Source organism: Belonocnema kinseyi, chromosome 3, assembly GCF_010883055.1.
Source record: "Belonocnema kinseyi isolate 2016_QV_RU_SX_M_011 chromosome 3, B_treatae_v1, whole genome shotgun sequence".
NCBI lineage: Eukaryota > Metazoa > Arthropoda > Insecta > Hymenoptera > Cynipidae > Belonocnema > Belonocnema kinseyi.
Window position 1 is genome coordinate 59,901,117 of NC_046659.1, and position 7,438 is coordinate 59,908,554.

The 7,438-nt window shown below is 30.8% G+C and overlaps 1 protein-coding gene across 2 annotated transcripts in view; it reads right to left on the reverse strand.

Annotated features, from left to right (window-relative positions):
* Positions 1-7,438, reverse strand: part of LOC117169137 — a 150,157-nt gene that overhangs the window by 20,758 nt on the left and 121,961 nt on the right. The gene's annotated exons all lie outside the window — the stretch shown is intronic.

The following is a 7,438-nucleotide window of genomic DNA, read 5'->3' on the forward strand; positions in this document are numbered from 1 at the left end:
TCAATTAGCTCAAACTCTTGCTGAGATTCTAGTAAACGGAGAGACTTTTTGTTAGAATAAATGATAAAAATGAATGAGAATTTAGTATAATATAGTTCTAAAATAGGGAAAACAAAGTTTGCGTATCAAAAATTAATAGAGTGGCTTTCAGTTGGCAAAACTAATATTTTGGTTTGAACAAAATGAAAAGGATGTTGCATTACCTCTTATAACAAATGCGAGAATTTAAAATTCACTATATCAAAATTGACAAGCGAAGTTAAAACGATAGTAATACAATTTAGTCGAAGTAATCAAAACATCTTTTGAAGTTGCCATACAAAGCATATGAGAATCTGAAACGACTGTGTGAAAAATAACTCACTCCCCCAAAACATTCAGCCTTCAGAAGGATGGACTTAATACATAAATTAAATTTAATTAAATATGGAAACACGCGTATAATTATTATTTTTATTATGTACTTAATTTATTCACTAAATACATTATCGCACGCTTAACCGCGATGAAGAATCGGAATCGCTGTAGTGAGATTCGAAGCTAACTTACCTAAATCACTAACGTATTTGGTCCCTAACAGCTAAACCCTGTTGAAAATGCCTACACAAAATCCTACATAGGAATATTTGCAAGAACCTGTACATGATCCTATGAGGGTTCCTATGTGGGTTCTGACGTATGAATCCGTCAAGGAAAAGTGACAAGTATCTTATGTAGGTTCCTGTACAGTTTCCTGGCCACCTTGAAATGGCTGACATATGACTTTACTCACGTACATTAAAGGTTCTTATATGGGAACCTATACAGGAATAATTTTCATGTATACAATGACACAGGATATTACAAAGGTCCCTGCCCAAAAATCGGTGCAGTGACAAATTTTTATTTGTGCGATTCAATTTATATTTATTTATAAATTCGCACAAATCTGAGGATCCGAACCCTCGAACTGCTGACGCGACAGTTTCTATGCATAAACCAAGAGTGCGTCAACACGCGCAGCCTTCGAGGCTGAACAATATAGGCATCATAAAATTTGTAGCCACTGATCCGACGAACTCAAACCACACATACGCGTGAAATACGCACCGCGCGTGTGAATGGGAGTGTGTGAGAGGTGACCGCCTTTCTTTCTGCATGGGCACCTGGGTAAGATCCTATGTCATTTCACGTTGATCAGGAAACTGTACAGGAACATACATAAGATCCTTGTCACTTTTCCTTGAAGGAGTCATACGTCAGAAGCCACATAGGAATCCTCATCACTTTCAATGATGAAATTGATTATTTATAAAACGTGGAATTGAACCGAATTGGATTTGGAACGATTGCGACCGGTGTTCTATGCGTTTTATGTGCAGCTCTGCACAATTGGGCTCGATCGGAAAGTGACGAAAACCCTCGAGAAGCATTCTCAAACAAAACTGTATAAAAAATCAAGAATAAGGATGAGTATTATAGTTTGCTATGCGTCTCAGGTTTCTGTCAACTTCATATTGATAATATCAATGTCTAAAATGCGTTTTCAAGATTACGATTGTCACTATTTTCCTTATTAACATTATTTTTCGAAAACTCAGTAAAAGGAATATCATATTTTCAGAGTGTTGATTCTTGAAATGGAGATTCATAATATTTCGTATTTAGAATACTTTGTCGTCTTCGTGTTTTAAATACTCGTATTATAATATTAAACTTCGGTACTGTAATAGTAATAATTGTGATAAAACCTCGGTTTTTCCTATTTTGGAAACATTATCATACTAAATTCTAATTCATTTTTTTCATTTATTCTAACAAAAGGCCTCTCAGTGTATTGGTGCTTACTTTCGCTGTTCCCAAAAAGTGGTTTCTTAGCACAGAAAAAATAGTATTGAATTTTTGTTGCGGGAAATTTCAAGTAGATAAAGTTGAATTTATTCGCATCGAAACAAAACAAGATTCAATAAAGTTGATATGGAACCGTTTCTGACGTATTGAATAAATCTTAACATGTTAAGTTAATTCTTGTTGCAGGTAAAGGTTAATCTAAAATCGCTGTAAAGATTACATTTAGTTTTTTCTTTGAAGTACTCGAAAAAAGGGATATGCAGTGAAACTCTTCTATTGTCCGGATTTTGGGGCTGGCATAGGTGCGAAACAAAACCCGTAAATTCTTGGAACGACTATAGTGGAGCGCACTATCTAAGTCAAAAGTTTCAATGTGCTTCCAAAGAAGTCACCCAAGAAAATTTACTTGATACTTGACCTAAGGGTTCTATTGCATCCCATTTCAAAGCCAGAAAAGGATTTTCGGCGTAGATCAATATAAATGAGGCTACTAACATTTTAAAAAACCATTTTTTTACGAAGTGTCTCGATGTCCGGAAATTCGGGATCAGTAGTCTAGTATTGTTCATGAGCTTGGCTAGTCGTCTAAAATTTGTGTATAACAACTATAGTCCATATCCTTTTAACACTCCACGAATTTTTCATGATGACTAGAAATAGCCACTTTTGTAATCTAGAAAAATATCGATATAAGATAAACTAGCTGTAAATTCGATCTCGGATATTTCCACCACTCACAGAAAAAGTTGTCTTAAAACAAAAGCATCGTCCTCTTGCCTGCTTTGTTTTTAACGACGTGAATGTATGTTTTACACAACAGAATTATTTTGCTGCAAGATTAGGTGAAGTCGGTCGCATAAGAAAAATTTTTGCTGAAAAATGATTCATGTTGGAACAAATGAAAATCCTCTCAACCTTAAATTTAAAAGGAAATTCCATAGGTCAAGAATTTGATGAGAACTTTGCTTCTTTATTATGATTAATTATGACATTTAATTGCTTCCTCATAGAGGAAGTTCAGATAAAAACATACAAATAGGACAATCAAAAATTTTCGAATCAAGGTGCCTTTTCGATTCTTGGATGCACTTTGAATTCTTTAAAAAAACATATTTATAATTAAGACAGATATTTCTAATTATATAAGTCACCATAACTTACGGTACTCTTGAGTATAATGTATACATTTTATTACAAATCAATCAATTTGTTTTCAATCAAGGAACCTTTTCAGTTCTTGCATAATTTTTTAATTATGTTAGTGAAAAAAGTTTAACTATAAAAAAAGGTTTTTGCAATATTATAAATCATCATAACAACCATAAGTTCCGTAGACTTCAATGTAATTTATTAATTATGCGAATAAGAACATTTTACCTATAAAAATCAATTTTTCAGATAATATAAATAACCATTAATTCCTCACTCTTTGACAGAATGCTTTAATATTATAGGTCAATCGACTTGTCTCGAGCCAAGAAATCTTTTATATTCTTAAATTATGTTACTAAAAAAAATTTTATTTAAAAAACCCTTTTTCAAAATATAATAAGCTGCTAAAAAGTTAGGAAATATTTTTAGACGTACTTTCTTCAGTTCTGAGATATTAGTTATCGTTTTCACCAAAAAGTTTGACATCCACACAAATTTACACTCATCATGACAATTCAGCTGCCGGATTGAATAAGGGCACATACATTTTTTCGATTGAAACGGGACGAGCTCTCGTAATTTTCAAAATTTTTTTAGAACATTAATGTTCAGAAATTGAAATACTGTAAAAAATTTGTTTCAAGCCAGTAAAAACAAATTTTCATAATTCTTCTTTTTGTCCTGTCAGAGTTCATTTACACTCGCGCCGAAGATAATCATGTGCCCTTATTCCATCTGGTAGCTGCATTGTTCAGAACGATATATCAGACATATTATCATTAAAGGAAAGTTCAATTCAACAAATTAAAATTGTTCGAAATTGTTAACATTACAAAGCTTCCTTTATGAGAAAGCAAAATGTTGTACGTAAAAGTTGTGGATCTCATCCAAAGACACATTTATTATACTTATCATTTTTTAATAAAAGCACTACTTTTCGAAAAATGATTGAAAGAATACGTCCCCTCCAGCCACTCACACCAACCCCTTTTCCAAATCGTTCGATGTTCGTTGACCAACCCTTTGAAATTAATAAATCTTTTACCACATTTCGTACATCTTTTTTAAAAAAATCTGAACATTCATTTTTGTCATTTATTTTAAGTGTCGATTTGAGGACAAAAGTATACAAACAAAAAATATGTCTTTAGATGCAATTTAAAATATTTATGCACGATATTCTTATCTCATGTCAATATTTCTCGAGGTTTGTGAAAAAAACTGATTAAAAAAAGCAAAAAAATGCTAATAACTTAGTTTATATGAATCTGCGCAAAAAATGCTTTCGTGATTTTCAAATGGGATGCAAGAGGACCCGTAAGCGAAGTCACACGTCTATATTTTTGGGTGGCCTTTTTGGAAGTATACCCGAAAAAGTTTCTATGATTCAAATAGAAATATTTTTTAAGGTTTAATAAATATTGAAGGTTTCACTGATTTCCCTCACACTCAACAATGAGGGGAGAGTTAGATAACTTATGGACGGTCCTAACCACATCATTAAATATCCGCAGCCAAATGCGGCGCATTTTTTAATTATGTGCTAAATAAAAATTGAGTGAAAAGAATATTTCCTTATATTACAGAAATATACCTACGTCATTCTTCAAGATCAAATTATTTTCTATTTTTTTTTGAGTGTTTTTATATTGAAAATAAAAAAAAACTAGAGTAGGCGAAATGCACTTACAAAAAATGGTTATGTAGCATATTAAGACGTTAATTGATTCAGTCAAATTTGCCACCCTTTCACCACTCCTCTTCTGTCTTATCCTATCATATCCTTTCCGATTCTATCGGATCTTTTCCTATCTTCTGTAGAATTGTCCTGTACTATCCTACTAGATCATGTCCGATTCTATTTGATAATATCGGATTCTATTCACTCCTCTTCGATAGGGAAAGAATCTCCTCTTGTGGCAAAAAATATTATTCTTACATTTTTTGTTTGGTAATAAATAAACATATTGTTCACTTAAAAGTAGGAGGTATTCGAAACACATTAATATGCTGGGATTTCAATATCTTCCGTGAGATTTATTTTGATATGAAATTAGTGTTTTTTTTTATTAAATTGTGTTAGATATTGCGTTAAATTCAAATTTTTCTCACGTAACCAACAACAACTTGAAACTGATTTAAATTTATAACTTTACATTTCATTGATAAAATGGCGATCCATTCTTTATTAAATTTTTTACTCATTTAGATGGAATAACACTATTACACCTTTTTTCCTGAAGGCATATGCTGACAAATTATTATACTCAGTTTGGCTGCGGATATTTAATGATGTGATTAGTGCCATCCATAAGTTATCTAACGCTCCCCTCATTGTTGAGTGTAAGGGAAATCAATGAAACCTTCAATCATGAAAGAAATAAGGATCGTTTTCACAGAGCATGTTTTTCCTTCTTTTCTTTAATTATGATTATTCGTTATATCAATTTGATTTATTAATCACACATAAGTGGGGCGAAGGAGATACCAGTGAAATAAATAAAATAGTATGCTATATATTAAATTTTTGTTAGTTGTAATTCAAATATAGCCATTTCGATAATATAATAGAGTGTATAATACATTTTTAAAAATAATTCAACTGATTTTTAAGTTTTGGTGCCCCTGAGTGCCACAGAAATGTCTGTCCCTGCCATTTTATCATTAAAGAAAAATATAAAACATCTCTGTTTCTTACAATCTGTTCGTTTTGTGGATTTTGTAGGTTTTTTTTACCGCAAAATGAGACTTTCTCTAGGCTGATAGCTTGGATATAAATATTACTATATAACACACATTTTTATGCACAATACAACTGACATCAGTTATTTTAGATTATAATTCTACGTATATAGAAAAATTTATTGGTATTTAACTCATTTTTGTGTTTGGTATCATCTTGGAGCCGCAAAAATGCCGTCCCTGACTTTTTATAAATAAATTAAAATCTATAATGTTTTTGATGTATAACCTTTAATTTTTATCAAAATCCTTTATCTTGACTGGGTTTTATAGATTTTTTGCCACAAACGAAGATTTTCTCCCACTAAAGGACAGACTAATGCTCGACAGAAGTGTAATAATACACTGAGAAACCTAGATCTAGATCTAGATGTTCCATGTTAGAATCTGTAGATCTTAAAAAGTGAGATGTTACTCTCTAACATCCAAAATGTTCAACGAAATATCTGGGATATTACATGTATGGTTATGTCAAATAACGCCTGTAAATATTTGGGCAGTTTACTTATTTATGTTCATTTAAGGATTTAATTGATAACTTATTTGTGATTTAAAAAATAAACTCTAATGTTCGTATACACCGGCGAACGAATGATCTGTAATCTGAATTTAAAATTCTATCTATTTTAAGGCACTTAAACTCATATTTTATTTTTAATTCATAAACATTTTGTCGAATTTGTTAAGTCAATAAACCTGAAACTTAAGATCATTGTTTCTTTCTTCAGACAGAAAGGAGACGTTATACAATTTTACTTAAGGATATCTAATTTTGATTTTTTGGAAATGTTCCGAAATTGTGATATTTCATACCTACATTTAAACATTCATTTTTCTTCGTGTATGAGGGATTCTCTTCGCGTATAGGTAACCATAAAAATGATGATAAACAAAAGATTTATATAATTCAAAACAAACGCTTTTCTTGATGATAAATTTCTTTTTAATTTAACATCATGGCATTGATATGTATGGTAGATTGAAGCAGTATTGCCTGATACAAATTTTACTATAAATAAACATAACTTTTTCATATTTACATAAAAATATCAACGAGACAACATCTTTAGATTTTGTTTGAATTATGCAACTTTACCCAAGATTTTAACATCTTGGACAAATGTGCGACTTTTATAATATGTATAGGAATATAAATTATAATTAAAAATTTAAAGTATATTTCTGTGTCAATGGGTGTATATAATTTCCAAATTTCTTTTCATTTTTTCGACATATTCTTTGAAATAATCCTCAATTCCTCGCATAAAACTAAGTTATATAAGGCATGAAAATTCTATAAAATTAAATAACTTTGAATGATTTTAAATGGAAAAAGTTCTAAATTCAACAATTTATAACATGAGAACTTCTACCGATTGAGCATTTGAAATTGAAAACTTCAGAAATTAGATTACGTATCATTTTAAATTGAACGAATTAAAGTTCAAGGTATTCAACATTCAAGAATTTTAAATTGCAAGATTGAGTATTTTGAGTAACAAAGTAACTAAGTAACTTAGTAGCTAATTAGCTCTAAGAAAGCATCAGTCAATTGACTTAATCCGTGGCTATGTTGTATAATCGAATTTACTTGAGAAAAAGTTTTAAATACAATGTAATGCGTCGAAAAGCAATTAAGACTTTTTAAAAAATAAGGTTGAATTGATAGCATCAATTCAACCGTTCTTTATTGACAAAATTTAGATACACTCAA